At 46.7% G+C, this 13968-nt stretch overlaps 1 protein-coding gene across 10 annotated transcripts in view; it reads left to right on the top strand.

Annotated features, from left to right (window-relative positions):
• The window catches only part of LOC126764471 (tubulin polyglutamylase TTLL5), a 244951-nt gene that overhangs the window by 21322 nt on the left and 209661 nt on the right, over nt 1-13968 (top strand). The gene's annotated exons all lie outside the window — the stretch shown is intronic.

Raw genomic sequence — 13968 nt, 5'->3', positions numbered from 1 at the left:
GATGTGAGACTTATAGGCCGGAATGATTTGGCTAGTGAATAGTCTCTCCTCCCTACCGTGGGGATGAAGATTACTTTTGCAATTCTCCATGGCTCAGGGATATACGACATCGCCAGGCTGTCCCTCATCAGCCCTAGCAGGTGTGGCAGGAGAGTATCCATACCTTGCTGCAAGAGGGCCGGGAAGACGCCGTCTACTCCCGGTGACTTGTAGTTTGAAAAAGAGGCCAGTGCCCAGCTGACTGAGTCCACAGTGAACAGATTTCTTTGCTATGGCCGTCTCCCCAGGGAAGTAGGCGGGTGAGAGAACGAAGTCCGAACCTTCCTTGTCCTTCACCTGTACCGCCACCAGATCTTGCGTTAGAAACTCTGAAATACAGAAAAAGTCTATATCGGCTCTAACGACTATACAAGAGCGGGGTCTCTCGCTAGAGAGATCCCAGATTACCTTGTTTCCTTTTGTGTTGAGGCCTCTTACCTCTCCTCTGACCACCCAAGGCTCTTGGATTAAGAGGATGCCCAGGTTATCCGAAATGAACCTTTTCACGATGACAGCCGAGGCTGCCGATGCGTGATGTAGGTTCACCTGGGCAACTTCTATGCCGGCGCTGGAGCTTATAATATGGGTTCGATGAGAGACAGGTCCTCGTCCCCGATCTTTTCATCAACCTGCATATCCAGCCCTTCTAGGAGCTCTTGGGTGGATGGCAGCGTGCCTTCTTGTTCTTTTGGGAGCTCGTTGCTTTTGCTTTCATCCACGGCGGTGGTCACAGCCCTCTCGGCCGGGATGGGGTCTTTGGGGGACTCATGCCGCTCTCCCGCAACCACAGCAGCAGTCGCCTCCTGCCCTGCTGAGCTGGCTGCGGATGAAGCCGGAACTGCGGTCATCCCCGTCGCGGGTTCTTTATCCGTCGTCGGCGTTGCTTTGGGCCTCCATGGCCTCATCACCACCCTACCGAAGCGGAAGTTTAGCTTGGATCCCTTCTGCCTAATGTATTTGTAGGATTCGTCATCTACTGTTATGTTGAGGTTCCACCCTGAACCCACAACACTGCTAGATACGACCTTCCACGCCGTGGTTCTTAGGCCCACGTTTTGGTTTTTCACTAAACCAAGCGGGAAGTCGTAATTTTCGTCCGCACTTCTAGGGAAGAATACCGCCATACTATGCAGTTGTGGTATATCCTCGCCTCTCTTAACACACAGGGCCGGACCATTCCAACCCACTAGCCTTGGCGTGGTCTCCGTTAGCCAGGTGGCCGATTGCTCATCTTGGCAGTCCACCAGCAGCATACCGCCCTTAAAGAAAATGCCATTAAAGGCGCCGGTGTACTCGTCGCCCACGAACAAAGCTTTCACTAAGCAGTTCTGGAGAGACGTCTGCCGTTCCGGCCCTAGGGCCTCCGCCGGGTAGTTGCGGGGCCGGGTAGTTGCGGGGCAACACTGCCATCCGGATGCTCTTCACCGCCTCCGAGTACTTCCGGGTTACGGCTCTCGTCGGCTGCTGGTTGGAGTTGGAGGTTTTTCCCCTGGCCTCCTGTGGTTTGTCCTCTCGTATTCCCTTGGACCTAGGTGGCTCCTGAGGAGTTATTTGGCCGCTTTTCCTCTTTTCCGTACGATTGGGTGCCTCTTGGGGTGCCGGCCTAACTACGCTTCGTCCCTCTGCTGCTTTGGCTCGGCCTCTGGTTCCTGCGTCTTGTTGCAGACGAACCGCTGGCACCTGTGCGCTGTGCATTTTTAGGAGAGGGGTTGCTTCCCTACTCCTACTCAGAGCCCGCTTTTCGGCTGTCTCCGGTGTCATGCCGTCCTGAAGGAATCTGAGGTACCACTTGAGAGTGGCCCCACTCATTCCCGCTCTTCGTGGGTCGTCGTGACCTCCTGGGCGTCCTGGCTCCGGGGTACATGGGATGTTCCCTCGTTGCCGTCTCCTTTTGCGCTCGCTCCTTAATTCCACTTTCCTGAAACAACCCTCCTCTCCGCAGTCGATCCTGCTCGAGGGGGTTGTGGGAGCGGCGTTCGCGCGGTTCGCAGTGGTCGCGGTGGACGCACTACGCTGAGTGCCGCTGCAAGAGGGCATGTCGCCGTCGTCACGCGCGTGCTCCCCAAAGAGTGCTCGCTCTTCCGGCGACAGAGCATCCAGGAAGCTAAATTTTCGTCTAGCCCCCGGGCCACTCTTGCTTGCGGTGCTTGTGCAGCCGCGCACTGTCGTTGTTGCTGCTGCTTCGGTTGTTGTCGACGTTGTTGTTGTTGTGTTTTTGTTATTATTCATCTTGGTCGTACGACCGTTTGGCCCGTGTTGTGGGCCTCCCGGTCTATTCTTGTTGAAGGGGAAACTGAAAGGTCCGCCGCGCCAAAGCCCCTTGACGCGGTAAGGCCACCGTTACTTCCCAAGGCGGCCCGGTGTTGGGAAGGCTCCGTTAGAATACAGCCGAATTTACCTCCTGGCGGCAAATCATCCAATGGGCACGGGAGTCGCATAACACCCTGGATTAGGAGGTGGTAGCATCGCCCCTGATGGTTGGGAGATGCCGTACTGTGTTGCAGTTTAAGCCCCTGCACCGCGACAAGGTGCCTACCATTCGCAGAGGCATTTTTTTACGCTGTCACCCTAGGTGTGCCCCTTAAAAATAAAAAAAATTATGTGCACCTGGTTACGTTCCGTGCACGGGCTGTTCAGCCGGCTAATGGTACAAGGATGAACAGATTGAGTGCTAGTTAGGCGATGCGATCCCTATTCGGAAACGTGGATCCAAGGGCCTTAATCCGTCGTGAACAGACTGCTGGGCAGTCGATTAGCAGGAGTTCTGGTGTTTCAGGCTCACTATCGCAGAACCGGCAAGAGGATAGACCCATGTTATGTAAATGCCTATTCAGTTTGCAGTGGCCGGTGTAAAATGTGACCAGTAGCCTGAGTTTGTCCCTAGGGAGGTTAATTGCAAATATAAACCTGCTGAGGTTGGACCCCCCCATTAGCAACTTGGCATGTCGCATGCCATGCATTTTTTGCCAATGCCTTTGTCTGCCTACTCCTTCTTCCTTGCGGAGCAGCTCCTTTATGGTATGGGGACCCACTCCAGTGAAGGGTTCGAGTCCTACCATGTTGGTGAAGCTGCGGCCCCAGAATTGACCCGGATTTTAACCGGCCAAGGGCTGTTTAACGGGCGCACCTAGTGTGAAATTTTCAAAAAATCTTTTTTTTTTCGTATTTCGATAAGATATACTTTTAAAAATAACATACTAAAATTTCAAATCGATATCTGAAACAGTTCTTGAGTTACAGCTATTTAAAAGAGTAGCCGCTCGGCAGTTAGTCACTTTATCTTTAATCGCTTTTTTCTCGAAACAGCATTTGTCGGATTTGCTGCAATGATTACTCGGATACAAATGATCCGATCGCTATCAAACTTTTTTTGCATCTTCTCTATATAGTTCTCCATACGATGACCTTCCAGTTTTTATCTAATAAAAAATCGAATTTTGGTGGGCCAAAAACGACCATAATTTTGGGTGAAATTTAACTTTTTTTTTAACATGCCGCCATTTCGTCAATTTTTGATTTTTTTTATTAGCCCGAAGGTCATCGTACAGACAATATGTTTTAGTTTAACGAGAATTTTTTTTGTTTAGGTTTTATCAACAGAGAAGGCTGCAATCACGGCAGCAGTGGAGGACCTTTTTTTTTGGCGCCGCCGGAGATCGCTTGTCATTTCAAAAATATTTAATATTTTCTTTCAAAAAGAAAGAGCACCTTCAACGCTCTACCCATTACTACGGACGTATGCGTTGGCGAACGTCGTTTCCGCAAGGTGATCGCAGCTGCTACCGCTCGCTTCGTCCCGGCTGGAAGAATAGCGGAAACCCGCCCCAATTTCCCAGCCGAAGTAGCCGTTTTAGCTAACGAGCGCGACATCTCACGCCCTGCCGATCCCAGGAATCTCCGAATAAGGGATCTCAATTTGGAGATTCGGCGAATGGTAAACCAACATAAGCGGACGAAATGGATAGAGCACCTGAAGTCCTGTAACCTCTCCACCGGAGTGAGTAAGCTTTGGGCTACAGTTAAAGCTTTGTCTAACCCGAAGAGACACGACGACCGAGTTGAAGTTCAATTCAATGGTCACACCTCTTCGGTCCCGAAGAAGTGCGCGAGCTATTTTAGCCGGCAGTTTACACTGCACCCTTCGGTAGACAAAGCCAAGCGATGTGCTAACCCACGGCTGCGCAAAATGCCAAAAGACTGGGCGCCACTTACTTTCACCAATGAGGAGGTCGACAACAAATCAAAATCTTCTAAATCCATTGGCCCTGATGGAATTAACATGCTAATGCTAAAGCATCTAGGCTCGACGGAAGTAAGCTATCTCACCAAGGTCCTCAAACAGTCGCTGAACACCCTTCAAATGCCCGATGAGTAGAAAGTCGAAAGAGTGGTCCTACTACTGAAACCCGCCAATAAAGGGGAATCTTATCGTCCGATAACTCTCCTCTCCCCAGTAGTAAAGACACTTGCGGACTTGCTACTCCCGATCTTCACTCACCACCTGAGCCTAGCCAGCCACCAGCATGGATTCCGAAAAGTGCACAGAACCACCACAGCACTTAACGTCATAAACGCTCAGATAGTTCGTGGCCTCAACCAGAAACCGCCCTGTGAGAGAACGATCCTCGTAGCGTTGGACTTGTCAAAAGCTTTTGACACAGTCAACCACACACCGCTACTGCAAGACATTGAGAAAACTACGCTTCCTCCAGGATTGAAGAGGTGGACCATGAACTACCTGAGCGGTTGTCAATCATCCGTACTATTTCGAGGTGAAACATCTAAACTGAGAAGAATTAAACAGGGGGTTCCGCAGGGTGGTGTCCTCTCCCCGTTACTGTTTAACTTCTACAAGCTCTGTCGCAAACGAAACAGGACTGCTAAAAACACCACAATAATTAATATTTTTCAAAAGTAATTTTTTTTATTCAAAGTAGTTTCCTTGTGCTTCGATACAGCGTTTAGCCCGGTCAATTAGCATTTCAAATGAGTGTTTAAGGTCATTTTTCGAAATGCTCTTGAGAATATCGGTCGTCGCCTTTTGGATAGCTGAAATGTCTCGAAACCAGTGTCCTTTCATGGACAAATGAAGTTTTCCAAATAGGTAAAAATCACAGGGTGCTAGATCAGGTGAGTAGGGTGAGTGATTAATGGTTAATATGGAGTTTTTTGTCAAAAAATCAGTGACAAGCGTCGACCGATGACACGGCGCATTATCGTGCAACAGGCGCCAGGACCCTGCTTCACGGTATTGTGGTCGAGCACAACGAATGCGTGACAAAAGACGCTTCATAACAGCAAGGTAACACACACCATTAATCGTTTGGCCAGGTGGGACGAACTCTCGGTGTACCCCCTCCCCGTTACTGTTTAACTTCTACATCTTGAAACTCCCGCAGCCACCAGAGGGGGTTTCCATAACCTCGAACGTAGATGATTGTACGATATTGACGGCGGGCAATGGAATCGATGGCATGTGTTCGAAAGTAAACAACTAGCTCTCCGACCTTTCTAGTTTCCGCACTGCACGGAACCTCACACTTTCCCCCACCAAATCCACAGCGACCATTTTTACGAACTGGACGAAGGAGTATAGACTTGAACTTGATATTGCAGTCGATGGCGTCAAAATTCCGACTGTTAATAACCCTAAGATTTTAGGTGTAACCTTTGATAGTCTATGCTCCTTCTTCCCCATACGACCACGATTATCGCCAAGGTACAGAGCCGCAACAAAATCCTGAAGTCGCTAGCCGGCAGACATGGGGGAAAAGACAAAGAAAGTTGTTGGCAATATACAAGGCAATCGGCCGGCCTAGTTAAGGAGCACAACGAACTCCACTCCAAGCAGTTCCTGCTGCTGTCCGCCATTCACAGTGGAGCCATCAACACTTTCACCGACTCCCTTCCCGTCAATGGCGTTCTTGGAGTCAAACCACCACCCATCGCAGACGAAGAGCTATTGTAGCAGGTTAAACTCCTACTTATCCAGAATAGACCCTGACGAGTCTCGGTATGACACTGACAGTCGTCTTAGATGACGTCGACAAGACAGATAACCGTTACCATCCTAACGAGAAACCGTTAAAACAACAACAACATTTCTACTATCACCAGCAACATCGAAAACAGCCATATCGCTCCCTTTGTTTATATACTTGCAAATAAAGTTAAACGTTGTGCCTTGTGCATATTCGTTCATATGCCGTGGACTACCAATATACGAAGATGGCAAAATAGTTAAACGTCCGATGTCATTAACATTAGTATCATTCGCTATCGCATCTTGCAAATAAAGGGAGGGACTGCTTCAGAAGCTTAAAACAGTTTATTGTTTTTGGTTAAATCTCTTTAAAAATTACCTAAGAAAATGTTCCCAAAGTTATAGATGGGAATTCGAAATATTGGCGAAGCTAGAAGGGATATAGTGACCAAGCGTCTAGCAGATATATTAGCGCTTGGGCAAAAAGCGAAAACTTTGACGCGTGATTTCTCGGTTTTTCATTTTTACGATTTTTATTAAATAGCTGGAAGAATACAAAAAAATCTAAACGTAATATGGAATTGGGGCAAAGTTTATTATCTTTGGTATTAAATTATCTTCTATTTAAACTAAGAAAAGTCAAGTTTGAACATATTTTTAAACAACACAAAGTGTAATTTTTTTTGGTCGGAAAATAAAAAAATTTGTAGAATTTAACACTTTTTTTGGAATTTTTTTAGTTTAAGTAAATTATTTAAAAATATTAATCTCTTTGAATTTTTTGTGCACATGCGTGATGCATCGGGCAATTGCTTCCCAAAGGCAGAATATCAAAGATTTCGTATCCAAAAAATTTGCGAATGATGTTTAAATATATAACTAAAAACCCTAGAAATTTCGCTTTAATCAATTATTTTTTTCCCTCCCAAAAAAATCCTTAACAAAAAACGATTTTTTGAAGCCTCTAAATCAGGCGCCCCCCTTAATAATAGCTTGTCAAAAAAGTCTTGCGGTATTTTCGCTAGTTGGCGCTGAAAGCGCGTAGTTCTACTTTTATTCGTCGCATCGGGTCATGCTATACCTTTTTGGAAAGCTCATTTTACGCGCTAACACGTGTTTGATTGAGTTATAGCGTCGCAAACATGGAGCAAAATAAAGAGAAAATACGGCATATTTTACAGTACTACTACGATATAGGCAAAAATGCATCTCAAGCCGCCAATAAAATTTGTGCAGTTTATGGACCCGATACAGTTTCCATTTCCACCGCAAAACGATGGTTTCAACGTTTTCGTTCTGGTGTAGAGGTGGTCGAAGATGCGCCACGCTCCGGAAGGCCTGTCGTCGAAAATTGCTATAAAATCGCTGAATTGGTCGAAAGAGACCGGCATAGTAGCAGCTGTAGCATCGGTCAAGAGCTGGGCACGAGTCATCAAAAATTCATTTCAATTTCAATAAAAAAAAAAAATCAATAAAAATACCGCAAGACTTTTTTGACAACCCAATATTACGTTGTCAAATATGTATCTCCCTTCCTTTTCGTCTTTTGAATTTGGCGGCTATGTATAAAGCGCTACAGAGCAATACTATACATATTTGAAAGGTCTTGACATAACCTACAAAACGACGTAATGCATGATTAGTTTGGATATTGCGTTCAACAGTTATAGACGTGTAAACATGGAGTTCACTAACGCCGAAATTCGCGCGCTATTTTAAAGTTTTCCTTCGTTAAAGCCAAATGCGATTGAGAAACGTTTCCGTGATATTAATGGTGTTTTGGGGAATGATACCCTATCACTTCGAACTGCGAAGGAATCGTTTCGACGATTCAGAGCGGGTGAAAGCAACACCATGGATAAGCCAGCCGGCGGAAGACCTGTGACTACGAATACCGATCAAAATCATCGAGTTAGACCTGCATGTGGCATCTCGTGACATCGCCCAGAAGATGGAAGTTAGTCACCAAACCATTTTTAACCATCTGCAGAAAGCCGATCACTGTAACACTTTTTATAAAGCATTGAATAAAGAGCAAAAAAAGGGAAGGGATATATCGGGTGATTTTTTAAGAGCTTGATAACTTTTTTTTTAAAAAAAAAACGCATAAAATTTGCAAAATCTCATCGGTTCTTTATTTGAAACGTTAGATTGGTTCATGACATTTACTTTTTGAAGATAATTTCATTTAAATGTTGACCGCGGCTGCGTCTTGGGTGGTCCATTCGGAAAGTCCAATTTTGGGCAACTTTTTCGAGCATTTCGGCCGGAATAGCCCGAATTTCTTCGGAAATGTTGTCTTCCAAAGCTGGAATAGTTGCTGGCTTATTTCTGTAGACTTTAGACTTGACGTAGCCCCACAAAAAATAGTCTAAAGGCGTTAAATCGCATGATCTTGGTGGCCAACTTACGGGTCCATTTCTTGAGATGAATTGTTCTCCGAAGTTTTCCCTCAAAATGGCCATAGAATCGCGAGCTGTGTGGCATGTAGCGCCATCTTGTTGAAACCACATGTCAACCAAGTTCAGTTCTTCCATTTTTGGCAACAAAAAGTTTGTTAGCATCGAACGATAGCGATCGCCATTCACCGTAACGTTGCGTCCAACAGCATCTTTGAAAAAATACGGTCCAATGATTCCACCAGCGTACAAACCACACCAAACAGTGCATTTTTCGGGATGCATGGGCAGTTGGCCACCAAGATCATGCGATTTAACGCCTTTAGACTATTTTTTGTGGGGCTACGTCAAGTCTAAAGTCTACAGAAATAAGCCAGCAACTATTCCAGCTTTGGAAGACAACATTTCCGAAGAAATTCGGGCTATTCCGGCCGAAATGCTCGAAAAAGTTGCCCAAAATTGGACTTTCCGAATGGACCACCTAAGACGCAGCCGCGGTCAACATTTAAATGAAATTATCTTCAAAAGTAAATGTCATGAACCAATCTAACGTTTCAAATAAAGAACCGATGAGATTTTGCAAATTTTATGCGTTTTTTTAAAAAAAAAGTTATCAAGCTCTTAAAAAATCACCCGATACTTATTTGACAACATTATACATATGTATGTATATACTTCAGGTCTTAATTTTGCTTGGTTGAAACGAAAATATTAAAGCGCGTTTTCTATTTTGACATACCTATCAACAATGTATTGATGATACAGTTTACCACATCTCAAGGTATAATTTTTTTTTGTGGACGAACCATCAGTCGGTACGAATAAAAATGTATGGCATTCACTTTTTCTGTACATGCCGACCTGAAAATAAATGCTAAATGTAACTTTAGAAAATTATACAATAGAAATGTCAACGGGATACACTTAAAATACCGAAGTTTAAAATGCCGACAAATCAAAATACCGAAAAAATTTAAATATACATCTAAATCAAAATATCGAAAAATCAAAACACCGACAAATCAGAACACCGAAAAAACAAAATACCGACAAACCAAAATGCCGACATGTCAAAAATATATTATCTTGTCCGCCTTTATTTCTATTGAAACACAGGGGATACACTTAAAATACCGAAATTCAAAATGCCGACATCAAAATACCGACAAAATTTAAATATGCAGCTAAATCAAAATACCGACAAATCAAAATACCGACAAATCAGAACACCGACAAATCAAAATAACGACAAATCAAAATACCGACAAATCAAAACACCGACAAATCAAAATAACGACAAATCGTACAAACTCCATAAAAAATAAGGATTTCAACGCAAAACAACTGAACACGCCTAGGTGTTGGTCCGGCCGAGGGTTATTTTTTTGAAGCGCGGCCGAAGGCCGCCAACGCAAAAATCAGTTCAACGCAAAAGAACTGAGCACGCCGAGGTGTTGGTCCGGCCAAGGGTTATTTTTTTGAAGTGCGGCCCAAGGCCGCCAACGCAAAAGGGAGTTCAACGCAAAAGAACTGAGCACGCCCAGGTGTTCGTCCGGCCGAGGGTTATTTTCTTGAAGCGCGGCCGAAGGCCGCCAACGCAAAAAGGATTTCAACGCAAAAGAACTGAGCACTCCCAGGTGTTGGTCCGGACGAGGGTTATTTTTTTGAAGTGCGGCCAAAGGCCGCCAACGCAAAAAGGAGTTCAACGCAAAAGAACTGAGCACGCCCAGGTGTTGGTCCGGCCGAGGGTTATTTTTTTGAAGCGCGGCCGAAGGCCGCCAACGCAAAAAGGAGTTCAACGCAAAAGAACTGAGCACGCCCAGGTGTTGGTCCGGCCGAGGGTTATTTTTTTGAAGTGCGGCCAAAGGCCGCCAACGCAAAAAGGAGTTCAACGCAAAAGAACTGAGCACGCCCAGGTGTTGGTCCTGCCGAAGGTTATTTTTTTGAAGCGCGGCCGAAGGCCGCCAACGCAAAAATCAGTTCAACGCAAAAGAACTGAGCACGCCGAGGTGTTGGTCCGGCCAAGGGTTATTTTTTTGAAGTGCGGCCCAAGGCCGCCAACGCAAAAGGGAGTTCAACGCAAAAGAACTGAGCACGCCCAGGTGTTGGTCCGGCCGAGGGTTATTTTTTTGAAGTGCGGCCCAAGGCCGCCAACGCAAAAAGGAGTTCAACGCAAAAGAACTGAGCACGCCCAGGTGTTGGTCCGGCCGAGGGTTTTTTTTTTGAAGTGCGGCCAAAGGCCGCCAACGCAAAAAGGATTTCAACGCAAAAGAACTGAGCACTCCCAGGTGTTGGTCCGGACGAGGGTTATTTTTTTGAAGTGCGGCCAAAGGCCGCCAACGCAAAAAGGATTTCAACGCAAAAGAACTGAGCACTCCCAGGTGTTGGTCCGGCCGAGGGTTATTTTTTTGAAGTGCGGCCGAAGGCCGCCAACGCAAAAAGGATTTCAACGCAAAAGAACTGAGCACTCCCAGGTGTTGGTCCGGCCGAGGGTTATTTTTTTGAAGCGCGGCCGAAGGCCGCTAACGCAAAAAGGAGTTCAACGCAAAAGAACTGAGCACTCCCAGGTGTTGGTCCGGACGAGGGTTATTTTTTTGAAGGCCGAAGGCCGCCAACGCAAAAAGGAGTTCAACGCAAAAGAACTGAGCACTCCCAGGTGTTGGTCCGGCCAAGGGTTATTTTTTTGAAGTGCAGCCAAAGGCCGCCAACGCAAAAAGGATTTCAACGCAAAAGAACTGAGCACTCCCAGGTGTTGGTCCGGACGAGGGTTATTTTTTTGAAGGCCGAAGGCCGCCAACGCAAAAGAACTGAGCACGCCCAGGTGTTTGTCCGGCCGAGGGTTATTTTTTTGAAGCGCGGCCGAAGGCCGCTAACGCAAAGAGGAGTTCAACGCAAAAGAACTGAGCACTCCCAGGTGTTGGTCCGGACGAGGGTTATTTTTTTGAAGGCCGAAGGCCGCCAACGCAAAAAGGACTTCAACGCAAAAGAACTGAGCACTCCCAGGTGTTGGTCCGGCCAAGGTACTCCAACGAAAAAAGGACTTCAACGCAAAAGAACTGAGCACTCCCAGGTGTTGGTCCGGCCAAGGGTTTTTTTTTTGAAGTGCGGCCAAAGGCCGCCAACGCAAAAAGGATTTCAACGCAAAAGAACTGAGCACTCCCAGGTGTTGGTCCGGCCAAGGGTTATTTTTTTGAAGTGCGGCCGAAGGCCGCCAACGCAAAAAGGATTTCAACGCAAAAGAACTGAGCACGCCCAGGTGTTGGTCTGACCAGGGTAATTTATTTAATGCGCGACCGAAGGCCGCCATCCCGAAAAGGAGTTCAACGCGAAATGAAGAATTCTATGCGAAAAGCGAATGTGTTATTTATTTCTTGTCATTTGGGTATTATTTGTTTTCTTTATTTCTTTTGGTTATTCTGTAAAATATGTACTTAATGTAACACTGATTATTAGATTGATTGATTGATTGATTGATTAATACGAGGAATGCACCGCGACCTTTGGTCTATTGTGCCCTCTCCTAACCTACATAGACTCACCTAGCCCCAGCGCATTGATGAAGTTCAATAGACTTCTGGGCGCTAGTGAGGCTATGCGATCCCTATCCGGAAGCATTGACCCGAGGGCCTTAGTCCTGCGTCTACAGACTGCTGTGCAGTCAATCAGCAGGTGCTCCGGGGTTTCAGGCTCCAAGTCGCAGAACCGGCAGTTAATGCAAGAGGATAGGCCCATGTTGTACAGGTGCCTATTCAGCTTGCAGTGGCCGGTATACCATGCGACCAGTAGCCTGAGTTTGTTCCTGGGGAGGTTTATTAAAACCTTGAACCTGCTTAGATTGTATCCTCCCATTAGCAACTTGGCATATCTCATACCACGCGTTTGCCGCCAATGCTCCTCTCTGCCCACTCCTTCTTCCCTGCGAAGTAGCTCCTTTATGGTATGTGGACCTACCCCAATAAAGGGTTCCGGTCCCACCATCTTGGTAGAGGCTGCGGAGCGGACTAGCTCATCCGCCAGTTCATTACCGGCTATACCTCTGTGCCCAGGCACCCAGATTAGGTGTACCTGGTTACGTTCTGCAAGGCTGTTCAGCCTCTCCCTGCACTCCTGCACTAATAGCGATTTGATTTCGTAAGAAGAGATCGCTTTTAGCGCCGCTTGGCTATCGCTGAGAATGGCTATTCTCTCATTGCGATAGTTGCGATGGAGGTTTATTTCTATACACCGACTTATGGCAAAAACTTCTGCCTGGAAAATGCTTGGGAACTCTCACATGGGTATGGAGAGCTTAGTGCGTGGGCCCGCGATCCCCGCACCGATTCCCTCCGACATTTTCATTCGTTGGAATCATTCCATTCGTCTTTGTTACCGAGGGTGACCTTAAACTTCTTCTTGAAGTTAACTGTTTTGATAGTGCTGTCCCTCGGGAGGAGGGCTGATGGTACATCGCCACTTATCTTTACCATCCTCTGGGACGAGATTACCCTACCTTTGCCCCACCCCTCTGCCGTTATTTGCAGAATTGTGTGCTTGGCCACCTGACCGATAACCAAATGAAGCGGAGTAAGCTCCATCAGAACCTCCAGTGCTGCCGTTGGACAGGTACGCATTACGCCCGTCATGCAGACACAGGCTAGCCGTTGCAGCTTCGATAGCTTGGTCTTAACCGAGGCCCAGGCCACCGCCCCGTATGTGATTATTGGTCGCACTATCATGGTGTACAACCACCTGAGGATCCTTGGCTTACAGCCCCAGGACTTGCCCGCCAGCCGGTTGCACACCATTAAAGCTTTTGTTGCCTTGACCAGGGTCAGGTTTACATGCTGATTCCACCGCAACGTAGAGTCTAGCATTAACCCTAGGTATTTGACACTTCCGGTCATTCCTATCTCTCTGCCCCCAAGTGTAAGGTTCCTGAGATCGGGTAAGGACCTGCGTCTCGTAAACGGGACTACGGTCGTCTTGGAGGGATTGATGTTTAATTCAACCTCTTTACACCACATCTTCGCCAGGTTTAGACCTCTTTGTATTAGGTCACAGAGAGTATCTTCTTATTTGCCTCTTGCTATAATTACAATGTCGTCCGCATACTCTTGGCAGCGGATCCCATTGTTCGTTAGCAGTACTAACAGGGCGTCTACAGCTAGACTCCATAGCAGGGGTGATAACACACCTCCCTGTGGGCAGCCTCTTGTCGTACCAAGACGAATCCTCTTGTCACCTACTGTGGTCTCAGCAACTCTGGTACGCAATACAGATTCAATCCATCTGCGCACCGGTGTTGCCACTTTCCTTTTCTCCAGTGCCTTGGCTACACTTTTATGAGACGTGTTGTCAAAGGCACCTTCGATGTCTAAGAACGCGGAAAGCATCACCTCTCCATGCTCCAGTGAACTCTCTATTTCAGAGGTTATCTGGTACAGAGCAGTGTTAGTGGATCTACCCGCTCTGTAGGCGTGCTGAGCCGCATGCAGGGGTGCGCTCTTCAGCACTGTTCCTGTTAGATAGAATGCAACCTTTTTGTTATTGTGTGAACAAAAATATTTG

This window comes from Bactrocera neohumeralis, unplaced genomic scaffold, assembly GCF_024586455.1.
Source record: "Bactrocera neohumeralis isolate Rockhampton unplaced genomic scaffold, APGP_CSIRO_Bneo_wtdbg2-racon-allhic-juicebox.fasta_v2 cluster09, whole genome shotgun sequence".
Taxonomy (NCBI): domain Eukaryota; kingdom Metazoa; phylum Arthropoda; class Insecta; order Diptera; family Tephritidae; genus Bactrocera; species Bactrocera neohumeralis.
This window is presented reverse-complemented; position numbering and strand designations above follow the sequence as displayed.